Raw genomic sequence first — 16,787 nt, 5'->3', positions numbered from 1 at the left:
GCAATCCTGTCTCACCCCTGCCTCAACCCTGAATGCATTTTTTTGGGTTTTCAGCCAATCTACAAATTGTCCCGGAATACCGTACTTTGACAAAGTGGCCCATAGATACTCATGGTCTACTCTGTCAAAGGCTTTAGCCTGGTCAAGACCAACAACATATCTCCCACACCTCAGAGCTTTACATCTCTCAAACATCTTCCTTATCGAGATGACTGCTCCAGATATGTTTCGCCCTTTGACTGTGCAGAACTGACAGCCTGCCAACAGTGCCTGGGACAAACAAACTAGCCTAGAGAACAGACTTTTTGCCAGAATCTTTCTGTCCACATTCAAGAGGGCAATGGGCCTCCAGTTCTTGATGTCACTAGACTCTTTACCTTAAGACAGCAGAAATAACAAGGACACCCTCATGGACGGAGTCATCAGGTGATTTTCTAGACAATTTCTGTACATGTCCACGAGGACTGGAGACAAGTGGTCTTTAAATGTCTTAATAAAATTCTGCTGTTATACCATCTGGACCCAGTGCCTTCTCCAGAGGTAATTTATCAATGGCCACTTTAACCTCCTCCACCGTCAATTCTGCTGTTAAAGGAGAAAAGTCCAGACAGTTATTATTAGGGCTTGGAGTTGCCTCCAAGAATTGAGTCATCTTCTCTTTATCCAAAACCTTCCTCTGAAACAGGTCAGCATAGTAAGATCTCACCACCCCCAGCATACCCAACCGAGATTCCTGCAAAACACCCTGGGAGTCAGTGAGACCTGTGACCACTTTGTTTGCCACATGCTCCCGGCAGTTCTCAAAGGGATCAGGTGACCCTAAGGTCCCATAATCCCATTCAAGAACTAGGGAGCTGTACCTGCTGTAATGATACTGCCTTATTTCATATTTTAGTCGTTTGATGTTTTGTTTTTCATCCCCACCGCCGAATACACTGACTCCAATTCTTTCCGCAGCTTGAGATCCTGGCTGTACTTACTCTTCCCTTTCTTAGGCTACTTTCACACTTGCGTTCGAAGCGGATCAGTCTGGTGTCCACCCGATGCCTGCAAATCCACAATACTAAGGCCGTGAACAAGGTCCTGGTGGACCGAAACGTTGGCCAGTGTTATCAATTTAAAGTTGGGATGGACAATAAAATGAACTTTTTCTGATAACTTCGATACGAGTGCCGTGGTCTCTATCTATATCTACATTGATCATTACCACTAAGCACCGTAACTTCTACGGAACAAGGAGTGCCATCCACTATATATTATCGCATGGTGTCTGCACAGACGGATCCGCTCCTATAATGCAGACGATGGGATCCATTCAGAACGGATCCGTCTGCATTATATTTCAGAAAAAATTCTAAGTCTGAAAGTTAGTCAGACGGATCCGTCCAGACTTTACATTGAAAGTCAATGGGGGACGGATCCGTTTGAAATTGAGCCATATTGTGTCACCTTCAAACGGATCCGTCCCCATTGACTTACATTGTAAGTCTGGACGGATCCGTTTGGCTCCGCTTGGCCAGGCGGACACCCGAACGCTGCAAGCTGCGTTCAGGTGTCCGCCTGCTGAGCGGAGCGGAGGCCAAACGGTGCCAGACTGAGGCATTCTGAGCGGATCCGCATCCACTCAGAATGCATTGGGGCCGTATGGATGCGTTTGGGGCCGCTTGTGAGAGCCTTCAAACGGAACTCACAAGCGGAACCCCGAACGCAAGTGTGAAAGTAGCCTTAAATGACAGTGTCTTTAAGAGGGATCTCCTCCTTAACGTCCTTCCACCAGTCAGCCATGTTGTCATAAAAGTCCACTTTCTCTAGATGATGCTGAAAAAGAGAGGGGACACAAACCTGGACATAGACATCATCCAGGAGACTGGAGTAACAGTAAGTCTCCAGCGATACTGCTTTACCTCACTGAAAAACTGGATACTTGCTGCAACTGACTGTGGGCCATAAATATTAATGAGCCAGAGCCTTCTACCATGAATAGTGACTTCTATAATAGAACATCTTCATAGTCACCTCTGTTGACCGATGCACTGTCACATTATTGGTGGTAAACATGATAGCCACCCCGGCATAAGGCTCCATAGCCAGTGACCAGAAAGAAAGACCAAACTGCCAATCTCTTTCTGCCTCACCTAAAAGCCGTAATGTAGTCAGACGGGTCTCCTGCAAGAATATGACATCTGCACCCAGATACCTGAGGTGGTCGTACACAGCGTGTCTCGTACTCCTTACTTTTATACTGTTCACGTTACTTGAAGCTATTTTTAAAGAAAATGCAGCCATCAGAGCACAACAAAATAAAAGCAGTGAAGTCACCATCATCATAGGTCAGAGTCTGAGTTGTTCTGTCTGCCACTTGTTTTCATATCTGACTCTACCTGATCTACTACGGCAACGGGTCTCCTTTTTGTTGGGGGGGGGGGGGGGGGTCACCATCTGACTATGTCGGAACTTCATACCTATTAGATATGGTCATTACATCTACCTGTATTGACTTTTTGCTTAGTCCTTTGGCCCATGTTGTAATCTGCCTCAGGCTTATAGGAGGACGTGTCTTTTTTCCTATGTTTGCCCTGCTTGCTCTTACTCTCCTCAGGTACAGATGGTGATGCAGACGAGGCTCCATCTAACTGTCGTTGGACCTGAGGGACAGTCTCCATGTCTCCCTGCATACTCTCTGATCCCTGCTGGACTTCTTGCCTGGTCAGTATTGTCTCTGACATCAAGACCTCCTCCTCTACTGCCTCTTCCACCAGTTCCTCATCAGGGAGCTCATTACAAATGTTGTGCCATGCATCTGGCAATCTCTTAGAGGGTGGCCCATGTTTCCACACAGATTACATCTGATGGTCTCACAGTTAGCACTTACATGGCCGACCTCACTACACAGATTGCATTTCACCACAGTGCAGGCACTGGCCAGATGATTGGCTGACTAGGGTAGAAGCAGACACCTTTCTCTCTCCCAATGTTGAAGGAGTTGGGTAGATTCTTAGTCAGGTCAGATATAAGGTCGCAGTGTCTCCAGAGCCAGACCACAATATCCTGCGGAGGGACGGCTTCATTCCAGAATATTAAGTGAACTGCATGGGCGTAACTACCATAGCGGCAGACCATGCGACTGCTATGGGGCCCAGTCTTAGTTGGGATCATCTCCTCTTCTACTGGAGGTGAAAACTTGGTCAGGACTCTACCTTCTATAAGAACAACTTTTAGCAAATGAGGCAGTGGAAAAATTGCCCAAGTGTTATTAAAAAAGGTTTATGCAGAAACTTTTCTCTCTTGTGTGGGAGGCCTAGTTTGATCCTTGCTATGGGGCCCTTAATTATCTATGTACACCACTGGTAAAGGCCCCTTGCACATGACCGTATGTATTTTGCGGTCCTCGAAAAAAAGGATCCGCAAAAAATACGGATGACATCCGTGTGCATTTCGTATGTTGCGGAACAGAACAGCTTTCTCCTAATAAAACAGTACTATCCTTGTCCGTAATGCGGACAATAATAGGACATGTTCTATTTTTTGCGGAACGGAAATACGGAAACGGAATGCACACGAAGTACCTTCCAGACCCATTGAAATGAATGGCTCCCTATACGGTCCGCAAAAAAAACGGAACAGAAAGTGTTCTGGCTATATGTGGCAAACCTTTTCTGGTTCCTATAGGACTCTCCCGGGGGCCCCATCTTCTCCAGGACACAGTCCATCTCCCTCACCACCCCAGCCAGCTCTATGCTTAGTGAGTGCAGCCTGCCATCATACAATATCTTACTTTCTGGATTTGCAGTCTTTAGTTTATAAAGACAGTCTATCTGCATCTGCATATAGTGTTTCAGCTCCCCCATTCTCCTTACCAGCCCTGGGATGTCCTCCGCCACCTGCAGCTCAGGTGCATGTGCCGTCTCCTTCACCTGGGGTCTTGGTTTGGGCAAAGTCTGAGGCTGTTTGAACTCAGAGTCCTTTAGCTTCCCCATTCCTGGCTTGATGGTCCCATCACTGGCTCCAGAGTCTGCACCTGTGATAGTCCTGGACAGTGATGGCCAGTTCGCATTGTTCGCCCGCGAACATATGCGGGCTGCCATCTTTTTTCACAAGTCCGGCGAGGCACAGTAAAACCCTTACCTGTGCCTGTGCCGTGAGCCGGTCTGAAAACAAGTGAAGTCAGCGGGAGCAGGCAGTTCCGAGAACAGCCACCGGGGGCCTTTATCGGTGGCCGCATTTGTTTTCAGACCGGCTCGCGGCACAGGTAAGGACTTACCTGTGCTTCGCCGGACTTGAGAAAAAAGATGGCAGCCCGCATATCTTCGCGGGCGAATAATGTGAACTGGCTATCACTGGTCCTGGAGGCTCCTGGAGACTTTGCTGCGGGTTTCCCCTGGGCTATCTCCACAGGCTTCTCAGCATGTTTGTTGCTCCAATCACCAGCCTGAGATCTTGTCTGGCCTGAGCACTCCATGATAGACACCAGATTATGCTGCCACCTTGCTGGATTTTACTTGCACTATGTATATTTCCAACAAAACATTCTTTGGAGTAATCTGGTTTTTCAACCTTCTGCAAACCTTGCATGGCCGACTCTCTCTCCTCACTTTCCTTAGAAGCAGTTGCTGCTGCTCCTTGTTTTATTCCTTTCCTTATTTCAATGTCTTCCTCTCTGTTCCTTGATATGGAAACACATCCAGGGCATTTCTCTGCACAAAGTTCTCTTTGGGATTTGAATCCACGTTTGAAAGGTTCTGGGAATTTCCTCCCAGTGAAGGCCTGGAAGCCTGGGCCTTGCATGGGGAACTTCCCCACCCAGGGTGTCCCCTCCCTGGGCTTTCTGCAGACATCAGGAGAGCTACAACACACAACCTCTCAGCTAGGAGGCAGTATTATATTAGTTATATACTTGTACATAGGAGGCAGTATTATAGTAGTTATATTCTTGTATATAGGAGCAGTAGTATATTAGTTATATTCTTGTACATAGGAAGCAGTATTATAGTAGTTATATTCTTGTACATAGGAGGGAGTATTATAGTAGTTATATTCTTGTACCTAGGAGCAGTATTACAGTAGTTATATTCTTGTACATAGGAGGCAGTATTATAGTAGTTATATTCTTTATCAAATTTCTTTTTATTTGAGAAAGGCACAAAGTTATGTAAAATAACATACATCCCATGTACCAGACGCAGCTGGGTAGATGCTTAATCAGCAGGAACAACACAACTCGATGATGGCATACATAACTCAGAACACCATTAACCTGTGCAAACAGATATCTGGTGGGGGGGTCGACAAGACAAAGGGGAAGATGAAACTGTGGGAGGGAAGGATGAGGAAAATTAGATGTCAATCACATATCTTACACACTTTCACGTCAAAGCCTAGAACTCGCGATATTGCTTCCAGGGGGACCATATTTTAACAAATGCCGCTCTAGAGTGATTCTCCCAGTGGGCCAGCTCTTCAAACCGGTATAATTGATCAATTTTCTCGATCCACATCACGATCGAGGGAGCCGCATCATTCTTCCAGAGGAGGGGGACCAGTAATCGGGCCGCTGTTATAAGCATGGTAGGTAGGTTAGACTTTGAAGGGGTAAGCGTGCTATTAGGGCACCAAAGCAATAGAAGTTTCGCATCTAGCTTAACCTGGTATTACATATCTTATTTATAGCTGCCACCACTTCTACCCAAAAAGGCTTGATTTTCTCGCAACTCCACCAAATATGAGATAAAGAACCGGGACCTCCCCCACACCTCCAGCAACCGACCGGGATAGCGGGATTAAGCTTATGGAGGAATTCTGGCGTTTTGTACCATCTTGTAAGTAATTTATAAGAGTTAGCTTGAATCCTAATGCAACGGTTAAAACCGTGCGAGTGTGTGAGGATAAACGCTTTTTCTGGCTCCGTTAAAGTTATGGACAGTTCCTTTTCCCAGGCCGCTAGGAACCACAGGTCTGGAGGTGCGGAGGAGAGCAGCTCCTTGTAAAATGTGGAGAGAGGTTTCTTTGGGCGAAGGGCAGTAGAGAGTTTCCCTTCTATCCATGAGGGATCCGTTGTAGGCCTAGGGAGCTCTGCTAAGAGCGCCAAATCTTTTTTGAAAGCCATGACCGCCAGGAAAGAGGCCTTCTGAACTCTCGGGATTGCATAAACCTTACTCCAGTCTAAAGCACCCGACTCAGTCAAGATGTCTTGTAGCGTAAGATTAGAAAGCATTGCCCAGATTCCTGATGGGCCAGAGGTGGCAGGGTGAATGTATGCCTGCAGCAAGTGCAAGGGAAGTTTCAAACTAGGGAACTTGAGGGTCGAAGACCTATATAGTTTGGACCATTCCAGTAACAACCCCTTCCATAAAGGCGACTTAAACTTATTATTGGCAGTACATCTGCTCAAACCCCAGAGAACCAGCCTATCCTTATAAGAGAGCATAGCACATTCTAGTCGGGAGACGAGGCCAGGAGGGCGCCAGGAGAGGAGGCTCAAGGCTCTATTTAGCATTGACGCTCTGTAGTAAAGATAAATGTCAGGAAGGCCAAAACCTCCCAACCTTCTCTCCCGAGTGAGAGTGGCATACGCCAGTCTGGGGGAGCTGCCTGCCCACACGAATTTAGAAAAGACTCTGCGGACCTCCACGAAGAAGGAATGGGGTAGCCATATAGGGAGTGTTTGGATGAAGTAAAGTAGTCTGGGGACAATAAAAGCCTTGACATAGTTCTTCCGACCAATCCATGAAATAAACGGAAGTTTTAGGGATTGTAGATGAGATTTAATGGATTTTAATAAGGGGACTTGGTTCAGCTCAAAGAGCTCCTCTGGTTTTGCTGAAATATTAGTACCCAGAAATGGGATTGACTTAGCAGCCCATGAGAAAGCCGTGGAGCCCTTGAGCGTCTCGAGGGTAGGGAGAGGACAGGAGATTTTCAGGGCCTGTGACTTAGTGTAATTAATCTTAAAGTTTGAGACCGTTCCATACTCTTCAAAAAGGGCCTGAAGTCTGGGGAAAGAGGTTAAGGGATTAGACGTTATGACCAAAAGATCGTCTGCAAAAGCAGCCGTCAGGTGAGTCTGTGACTCTAAATTGATCCCTTCAATGTCTGGATCTTGTCTGATCTTAGCCAGCAGGGTCTCCATGACAATAACAAAGAGGGCAGGTGAGAGTGGGCAGCCCTGTCGCGTCCCATTAGTGATGGGAAAGGATGGGGAGAGTGTTCCATTGATCCGTATCCTGGCAGAATGGAGCGAATAGAGTGAGAAGATGGATTGGATGAACTGGTCCGGGAGGCCAAACTTTGACAAGGCTCGAGACATAAATTGCCAACTAATCCTGTCGAAGGCCTTCTCTGCGTCCGTACTTAGAAGGGCAAGAGGTACCGAGTGCTGTCGGGCATGTGTAATCAATTGTATGACACGGACCGTATTCTCACTCCCATGCCTGCCAGACACGAATCCCACCTGCTCCTCGTTGATAATGCCAGGGAGAACCGCCTGAATCCGTTGAGCCAAAATCTTGGCCCACCATTTCACATCTGTATTCAGAAGCGAAATAGGGTGGTAGCTCCCGCAGTTTAGGGGGTCTTTATTCTCTTTGTGAATAACCGTGATGTGGGCAGAGAGCGATTGGGGCGGGAGAGAACCCCCTTTTAGTAAGTAGTTACATAGGGTGTTAAACTGGGGGATTAATATATGCTTAAAGGTTTTGTAGTAGGAGATGGTGAAACCGTCGGGGCCTGGGCTTTTCCCCGAGGGTATGGATGAGAGGATCTTACCAATTTCAGTATCAGTGATGGGAGATAAGAGCTGGGCTGACTGCGCTGGAGTGATAGTAGGCAGCCGTATGGAGGAGAGAAATTTCTCCGTTGCTTCTCCAAGCTGTGCTTGTGACATTTCATTTGGTGTTTTAAGATTATAAAGGTCTCTATAGAAGGCACAAAAGGACTTTGCAATGTCTGGAGTGTTTTTATGCAGTACACCTTTGTCATCTTTAATTGCGGCGATAAATGAGTCAGTTTTCTGCTTCTTGACTAGGGCTGACATCAACCTATTTCCTTTGTCCCCGTAGGCATATGACCGGAATTTAGCTCTAAGTAACAGCTTGGCTGAAGTGACATTCATCAGGTTTTTGAGTTTAGTGCGGGCTTCTGATAGTTCTAAGGCGCAGCTAAGAGCCTGTGAGGTTTTATGCGATAACTCTAGAGCCTGGATCTGAGCGAGAAGCTGCACCATGGCTTGATTCCGTTGTTTTTTAATATGGGCACCCAGGGCTATAAGTTCTCCTCTCAGGACCGCTTTGTGGGTTTCCCAGATAATGGAAGGGGAGGGCGCGTCAGGGCCTGAAGTATTAGATGTAAAGAAGTCAGTTATGATAGAGGACAGTTTAGTGGCATGAGAGGGGTCTGAAATAATGGTCTCGTTTATACGCCAATTCCATTCCCTCTTCGGGAGGTCCTGCAGAGAAATATCCAAGAAAACAGGGGCATGGTCAGACAGGGTGATATTCCCTATGTGGGATCCGATAGCCCTATTAGCAAAGGATTTAGAAAGGAATAGATAATCTAGTCGTTGATAGGACATTTTGGCTGCTGAGTAGAAGGAAAAGTCCCTACCAGTGGGGTTAGTGGTACGCCATATATCTAAAACTCCCAGCTTCTGTAGGGCACGTTTAAGGCGTCTTAAGCGAATGTGTGTAATGGCAGATTTTCCATTTGAAGAATCTAATGCAGGTTCAAGGGTAGCATTGAAGTCACCGCCCAAAATAACCATTCCCTCTTTGAAGGAAGACAGTAAGCCAAGGGTCTGAACGAGCCAAGCAACCTGCCCTCTGTTGGGGGCATATACAGGTGCTAGGGTAACAGGAGTGTCAGCGATAGTGCCTTTAACAAACAGGTAACGACCCTCAGGGTCTGCAGAGACGGCAGAGTGCTTAAAGGGGAGCTGTTTGTGGATCGCTATGCTGACACCCCTGCTAGCCGAACTATACGTGCTGTGGAACCATTGGGAAAACCGTTTGGGGGGCAATTTGGGGATCTTACCCTCCTTGAAGTGGGTCTCCTGAAAGAATGCTATAGACACTTTATCCCTCTGTAAAAGGGCCAGTATTTGGGACCGCTTGCAAGGCTCGTTCATTCCCCGGGTATTAAAGGATGATATCACAATAGACGACATTCTGAAATAGAAAGTAGACAATCAGCATCTAAAAATGCATTGTATGACATCTGATGAAGCAGGGGGGGGAGGGAAGACACATAAGGGAAGGAGGGAAGACACACAGGTAGGGTATACAACAACAGTAATGCAAAAACATATTGCAAAGGGAGCTCTACTGAGCACCTGACTGTAGGACGACCCTTTCTCATAACGGCTACCAGCCGGGGTCTGTCAGGTGGGGGGTCCCGCAGAGCTAAAGAGGGCCAATGATTGGCCATCAAAAGGGGAAAAGGTGACCCGTGGGTAAGGCCGGGTTAACCCCTGCAAACTGAGAGCAGGGCGTGGGAATGGGCCAGACCATGATAAAAATCATAAAAGCCTGGACAAAGGAGGATCCAATACTAAACCTTAAACAATTACTAATAAGGCACATAGTCCCGTAAACTTAGAATGAAACAGGAACATAGAACGTAGAGAGCCTATTTACGGTCCTGTATTCAGGTCGGAGCTGGAGCAGGATTTTCAGCCCTGGTCTTGGGCCCTTTTCTTGTGCGGACAGTGCGCCATTCGCCCGCATGGGGCGGTGGAAGAGGCGGGTCCTCCAGGTCGGCTGGCATCCACGAAGGGATCTCAATGGGGGTTAGCCCCAGCTGGGACCAGCTCGCTTGCAGATCTGTTGGTGAGCGGATGGTGATTTGGCGGCCATTTTTAAGGACCGCAATGCCAAAAGGATAAAGCCACCTAAACGGAATGGCAGCAGCTTTAAGGGCATCCAGGAGGGGGCGAAGGATACGCCTCTTAGCCAGTGTGGAAGGGGCTAGGTCTTGAAAAAACAGGACTGGCGTACCTTCATAGTGCAGCTTCTCAGCTTCTCTGGCAGCTCTCATCAGCGCAGCTGTGTCAACATAGCTAAGGAGGCCGCAGATAACGTCACGTGGAGGATCTGAGGCTTTGGGCCTGAGCGCACGATGTATGCGCTCGATTATTATTCGCTGCGAATTTTCGGCACCCAAAATATTCTCGAAAATTTCGCGCGCGACTTTTTCCAGCGCTTCATTGGCGATCGTTTCCGGGAGGCCACGAATCCTCAGGTTCCTCCTGCGGCTGCGATTCTCTTGATCCTCGATCCTCAAGAGCGCTTCATTTAGCAGGTCTGTGTGGGAGATGATCACATTATATGACTTCTCCTCTCTCTGAAGAGCAGCTTCCTGTGCGCCCTCAAGGTCAGCCACCCGGCGCCCGATGTCTCTAAGGTCTTCCTTTATCTCAGATAAGTCCTTCTTTATAGGGGCTAGTGCTGAATTAAGCACTTCAAGGAGTGCAGCTTTAGTGAAAGATCTCCCCTGTCTGCACGATTTGCAGGTGGAAGCATCTGAAACACTCCCGGCATCTGAATCTTCCTCCATGTCAGCTAGCTGAGTAGGCGCCATCTTAGGAGTCTCGGCCGACCTGAGCTTCGGCTGTTTTCTTAGAAATTGGTCCATGTCAGGCTGTCTGGACCGAACTGGAGTGGGATCTGCTTGATCCTTGGATCTGTCTCTACCCACTTTGCCCATCAGAGCGGTGCTGTAAGCTGATTATAGGGGTTAATTCACCGGCAAGGTTGAGGAGCTCAGCAACACACAGCCATTCAGCTAGGCAGCTAGGCAGCCAGGCTCCGCCCCCATAGTAGTTATATTCTTGTACATAGGAGGCAGTATTATAGTAGTTATATTTCTAGGAGCAGTATTACAGTAGTTATATTCTTAACCAAAACTCTTTTTATTGAGAGTGCATACGGTCTTGTCCAAAAAATGCGTATCAATATATAGCCATGTGCAAATGGCAGCAGTAGAGTGGGTGCAAATATTCTTACAGACCATATCAGATCTACTAACCTAGTGAGTATAAACAAATTTAGTTAACAACGAATGAAAGAAAAAGACACAGACAAGATTGGGGGGTGGGGAGTTGGGAGGAGGGGTAGAATGGGGTGGGTAGAGGAGGAGAGGGAGTTCTTCCAATTCACTCGGGATTACGGTACTTCTCCCATGGTCGCCACAGTTTGAGAAATTTGGAACGTGTGCGTGTTTCCCAATGGGCTAATTCCTCAAATCTAAACAGTTGATCTGTTTTCTCGGTCCACATTAACATTGAGGGTGGTGAGTCATTCTTCCAGAGGAGGGGTATCAACATACGCGCTGCAGTGAGAAGCATGGTCGGGAGGTCAGCTTTGGCAGGGGTAAGTGAATCATTGGGACACCAGAGGAGTACTAGTTTTGCATCCAGATGTACCTCAGAGGCGCATATCCGGTTAATTGTGTTCTCTATTTGAGACCAAAAGGGGCGAATTTTACTACAGGACCACCATATGTGCGACAAAGAGCCGACTTCTGTTCCACACCTCCAGCACTGCGATGGAATATCAGGGTTGAGCCTATGTAGGAATTCTGGCGTTTTGTACCAGCGGGTCAGTAACTTGTAGGAATTCTCCTGGATTTTGATGCATCGGTTGAAGCCATGTGAATGGGCTAAGATAAATGCCTTCTCCGGCTCAGTCAATTGGATTGAGAGCTCCTTTTCCCAGGCGGACACAAAGTGCAGTGCTGGAGGAGCAGAAGAGAGCAGCTCCCTGTAGAGTGTCGAGAGGGGCTTTTTCGGTAACTCGGGAACACAAAGCTTCTTCTCTAGCCAAGTAGGTGTATCATCAGTGGGGGGAGGTAGCTTGAGGGCTTTAACATCACGGCTAAATGCCCCAATAGAAAGGAAGGAGAGGGCTTTGACCCTCGGCAGAACCTGAATCTTGTCCCATGCCAAGTCCCCAGACGTAGAAGCTATATCTTGTAAGGTAAGGTCAGATAGTATGCTCCAGACTCCGGAGGGTTTAAGTATATCGGGGTGAATATAGTTCTGTATTAGATGCAGGGGGAGGTGGATATTAGGGAAACTGATGTCTCGGGATTTATACAGTTTGGCCCATTCCACTAACATGCCTTTCCAAATGGGAGAGGCAAATGTGTTATTCGGGGTGCATGTGCGGATTCCCCATAGGATAAGTCCTTCTTTGTAGGTGAGAAGAGCACGTTCCAGCTGTACGCAAAGATTCGGAGGTTGGCGTGAGAGGAGAGAGAAGCACCTGTTCAGGAGCGACGCTGTGTAATAAATTTGGATGTCGGGCATACCAAAGCCCCCAAATCTCTTTTCTCTTGTCAATATTGAGTACGCTATCCTAGAGGACTTGCCTGCCCACATAAACAAAGAGAACACACGGCGTATTTCCATAAAAAAGGAGCGGGGTAGCCAAATTGGTAGTGTCTGTATTAAATATAGAAGTTTGGGTACAATGAAGGCTTTGAGGAAGTTCTTCCTTCCTATCCAAGAGATGAAGGGGAGTTTAAGGGACTGTACACTACGTGCAGAATTATTAGGCAAATGAGTATTTTGACCACATCATCCTCTTTATGCATGTTGTCTTACTCCAAGCTGTATAGGCTCGAAAGCCTACTACCAATTAAGCATATTAGGTGATGTGCATCTCTGTAATGAGAAGGGGTGTGGTCTAATGACATCAACACCCTATATCAGGTGTGCATAATTATTAGGCAACTTCCTTTCCTTTGGCAAAATGGGTCAAAAGAAGGACTTGACAGGCTCAGAAAAGTCAAAAATAGTGAGATATCTTGCAGAGGGATGCAGCACTCTTAAAATTGCAAAGCTTCTGAAGCGTGATCATCGAACAATCAAGCGTTTCATTCAAAATAGTCAACAGGGTCGCAAGAAGCATGTGGAAAAACCAAGGCGCAAAATAACTGCCCATGAACTGAGAAAAGTCAAACGTGCAGCTGCCAAGATGCCACTTGCCAACATCACTGGAGTGCCCAAAAGCACAAGGTGTGCAATACTCAGAGACATGGCCAAGGTAAGAAAGGCTGAAAGACGACCACCACTGAACAAGACACACAAGCTGAAACGTCAAGACTGGGCCAAGAAATATCTCAAGACTGATTTTTCTAAGGTTTTATGGACTGATGAAATGAGAGTGAGTCTTGATGGGCCAGATGGCTGGATTGGTAAAGGGCAGAGAGCTCCAGTCCGACTCAGACGCCAGCAAGGTGGAGGTGGAGTACTGGTTTGGGCTGGTATCATCAAAGATTAGCTTGTGGGGCCTTTTTGGGTTGAGGATGGAGTCAAGCTCAACTCCCAGTCCTACTGCCAGTTTCTGGAAGACACCTTCTTCAAGCAGTGGTACAGGAAGAAGTCTGCAAGGTAAGAAAAACATGATTTTCATGCAGGACAATGCTCCATCACACGCGTCCAAGTACTCCACAACGTGGCTGGCAAGAAAGGGTATAAAAGAAGAAAATCTAATGACATGGCCTCCTTGTTCACCTGATCTGAACCCCATTGAGAACCTGTGGTCCATCATCAAATGTGAAATTTACAAGGAGGGAAAACAGTACACCTCTCTGAACAGTGTCTGGGAGGCTGTGGTTGCTGCTGCACGCAATGTTTATGGTGAACAGATCAAAACACTGACAGAATCCATGGATGGCAGGCTTTTGAGTGTCCTTGCAAAGAAAGGTGGCTATATTGGTCACTGATTTGTTTTTGTTTTGTTTTTGAATGTCAGAAATGTATATTTGTGAATGTTGAGATGTTATATTGGTTTCACTGGTAAAAATAAATAATTGAAATGGGTATATATTTGTTTTTTGTTAAGTTGCCTAATAATTATGTACAGTAATAGTCACCTGCACACACAGATATCCCCCTAAAATAGCTAAAACTAAAAACAAACTAAAACTACTTCCAAAAATATTCAGCTTTGATATTAATGAGTTTTTTGGGTTCATTGAGAACATGGTTGTTGTTCAATAATAAAATTAATCCTCAAAAATACAACTTGCCTAATAATTCTGCACTCCCTGTAGATGTGTTCTAATATCTTTGAGTAGGGGGCCGTAGTTGAGACCAAATAGGTCATCTTGGTTAGCCGAGATTCGTATCCCTAGAAACGTAATATCACGGGGGGCCCAAGCAAAGGAGGCGGCGCGTTTAAGGTCCTTGACTACAGAGGATTTGCATGAAACATTCAGGGCCATGGATTTGCTATAATTAATCTTGAAATTAGAGATCCATCCGAACTCTTCGAACAGAGAATGGAGCCGTGGGAAAGAAATCGTGGGGTTGGTGGTCATAATTAATAGATCGGCAAATGCTGCGGTGGTATGCATACAAGAGCCCATCTTGATGCCTTCAATTGCAGGGTCTTGTCTGATCTTGCATAGCAGGGTTTCCATTACTATGACAAAAAGAGACAGGGAGAGGGGGCATCCCTGTCTAGTGCCATTGGATATGGGAAAGACAGGGGAAAGAGTGCCGTTAACTTTGACTCTGGCAGAGGGGGACGAGTATAAAGAGAAAATAGCCGCGATAAACTGATCCGGAAAACCAAATTTCGACAGTGCCGCAGACATGTACTGCAAACTGACCCTGTCAAAGGCCTTTTCCGCGTCTGTGCTGAGCAAGGCTAGCGGAGTTGAAGTGCTCCGCGCCCAATTCATGAGGTGGAGGAGGCGGACGGTATTTTCGTTCCCCTGTCTGCCAGAGACAAACCCAACTTGCTCCCTATGGATGATATCGGGGAGAATCTGCTGAATTCGCTGAGCCAATATCTTAGCCCACCACTTTACGTCCGTGTTAAGGAGGGAGATTGGGCGATAACTACCACAATTTAGAGGATCTTTGTTCTCTTTATGAATAATCGTAATGTGGGCCGAAAGCGATTGGGGGGGGGGGGAGTTGGCCACCGTTCAGAAGGTGATTACACATGGAGCGGAAGTGGGGGACCAGGACATCTTGAAAATTTTTATAGTACGTAATGGAGAAGCCGTCAGGCCCAGGGCTCTTCCCTGAGGGAATAGAGGCCAGTACTTTCCGCGCTTCAGAATCTGTTATTGGGGCTACTAGCTGAGTTGCCTGGGATTGGGTAATATGAGGGAGATGTAGGGAGGAAAGGAATTTTTCCGTGGCATCCGTGAGGGTATTAAGCGACTGATTCGAGGGGGGTGGAAGATTGTAGAGCTCCGTATAAAAGGTGCTAAAGGCCGTCGCAATGTCAGGGGTGGACTTCAGGTGAGTTCCTTTAGCATCTTTGATAGCAGAGATAAAAGAATCAGAATGTTGTTTTTTAACTAGCGCTGCCATAAGTTTGTTCCCCTTATCGCCATGAGCGTACGATTTAAATCTAGAGCGTAGGAGCAGTTTGGCCGATGTAACATTTAGTAAGTTCTTAAGCTTAGTTCTGGCATTACTAAGTTCAGTAGCACAACTAAGTGCCTGTGATTGCTTGTGCGTAAGTTCGAGCGACTCAATTTGGGACATAAGGGTGGCAATGGCTTGAGAGCGTTGTTTTTTAACGTGTGAGCCGAGGGCGATGAGTTCACCCCGGATCACCGCTTTATGGGTTTCCCAAACAATCGGTGGTGAGGGAGGTGTGGGGCCTGCATTATTCCGCTGGAAGAACTCGGTCAGTGAGGAAGCTAGCTTCTGGGAGTTGGTTTGATCTAAGATGAGGGTGTCATTGAGGCGCCAATTCCATTCCCTTTTTGGAAGAGAGGTCAAAGTGAAATGTATAAAAATTGGGGAATGATCTGACAAAGTAATATTACCTATTTTGGCGTGCAGGAGCAGTTGGGCATGTTTTGAGGATAAGAAGAAGTGATCCAGTCTATGGTATGAGGACTTGGCATGGGAGAAGAAGGTATAATCCCTGCCAGAGGGGTTTAGAGTGCGCCATGTGTCAACACACCTAGTTTTTTCAAGGCCAGTTTCAAACGCCTCAGTCGTATATGCGTAATAGCCGATTTCCCGGAGGAGGAGTCTAAGCTAGGATCAAGGGAAACATTAAAATCTCCCCCTAAAATGACAATGCCCTCTTTGAAGGAGGATAGGAGCGTGAGGGTCTGAATCAGCCATTGGACCTGTCCCCTATTTGGAGCGTAGACGTTAGCCAGTGTGATCTGGGTGTCAGCAATTGCGCCCTTCACAAACAAGTACCGACCATCTGGGTCTGAGGAAGAAGCCGAGACTACGAAGGGTAGTTGCTTGTGAATGGCAATGCTAACACCTCTGCTAGCCGAGCTATGTGTGCTGTGGTACCATTGTGAGAATTTTTTGGGTGGAAGATTAGGTATCTTACCCGACCGGAAGTGGGTCTCTTGGAAGAATGCTATGGAGACTTTGTCTTTTTGCAGTAGAGATAGGATTTGCGATCTCTTACATGGCTCATTCAGACCTCTCACGTTGAAAAGAAGAAACTATGACTTCAGCCATCCCCGGGCGGTGGTTGGATACATTGCATATCATCAGTTGTAGACCAATCAAGCGTGGAAGAAGGAGGGAAAGACACGGTAGGAGAAGGGAAGACACAGACAAAATGAACAAAACATCTGCAAATAAAATAAAAGAAAGTTAAATGCAAAAACCAGCATAAAACACAGAGAGATGAAAGCTCCACAGGGCGCCCAATGTTGAAACGATCCTTTTGCATGACGGCAGACAGCCGGGATCCACCGGGCGGGGGGTCTCGTGGAGCACTTGAGGGCCAGAAGGAGGCCATCAGGGGGTAGGGTCGTGAACCAGGTTAGATGCTGGTTAAATCCCAACT

The sequence above is a fragment of the Bufo gargarizans genome, chromosome 1, assembly GCF_014858855.1.
Source record: "Bufo gargarizans isolate SCDJY-AF-19 chromosome 1, ASM1485885v1, whole genome shotgun sequence".
Lineage (NCBI taxonomy): Eukaryota > Metazoa > Chordata > Amphibia > Anura > Bufonidae > Bufo > Bufo gargarizans.
This window is presented reverse-complemented; position numbering follows the sequence as displayed.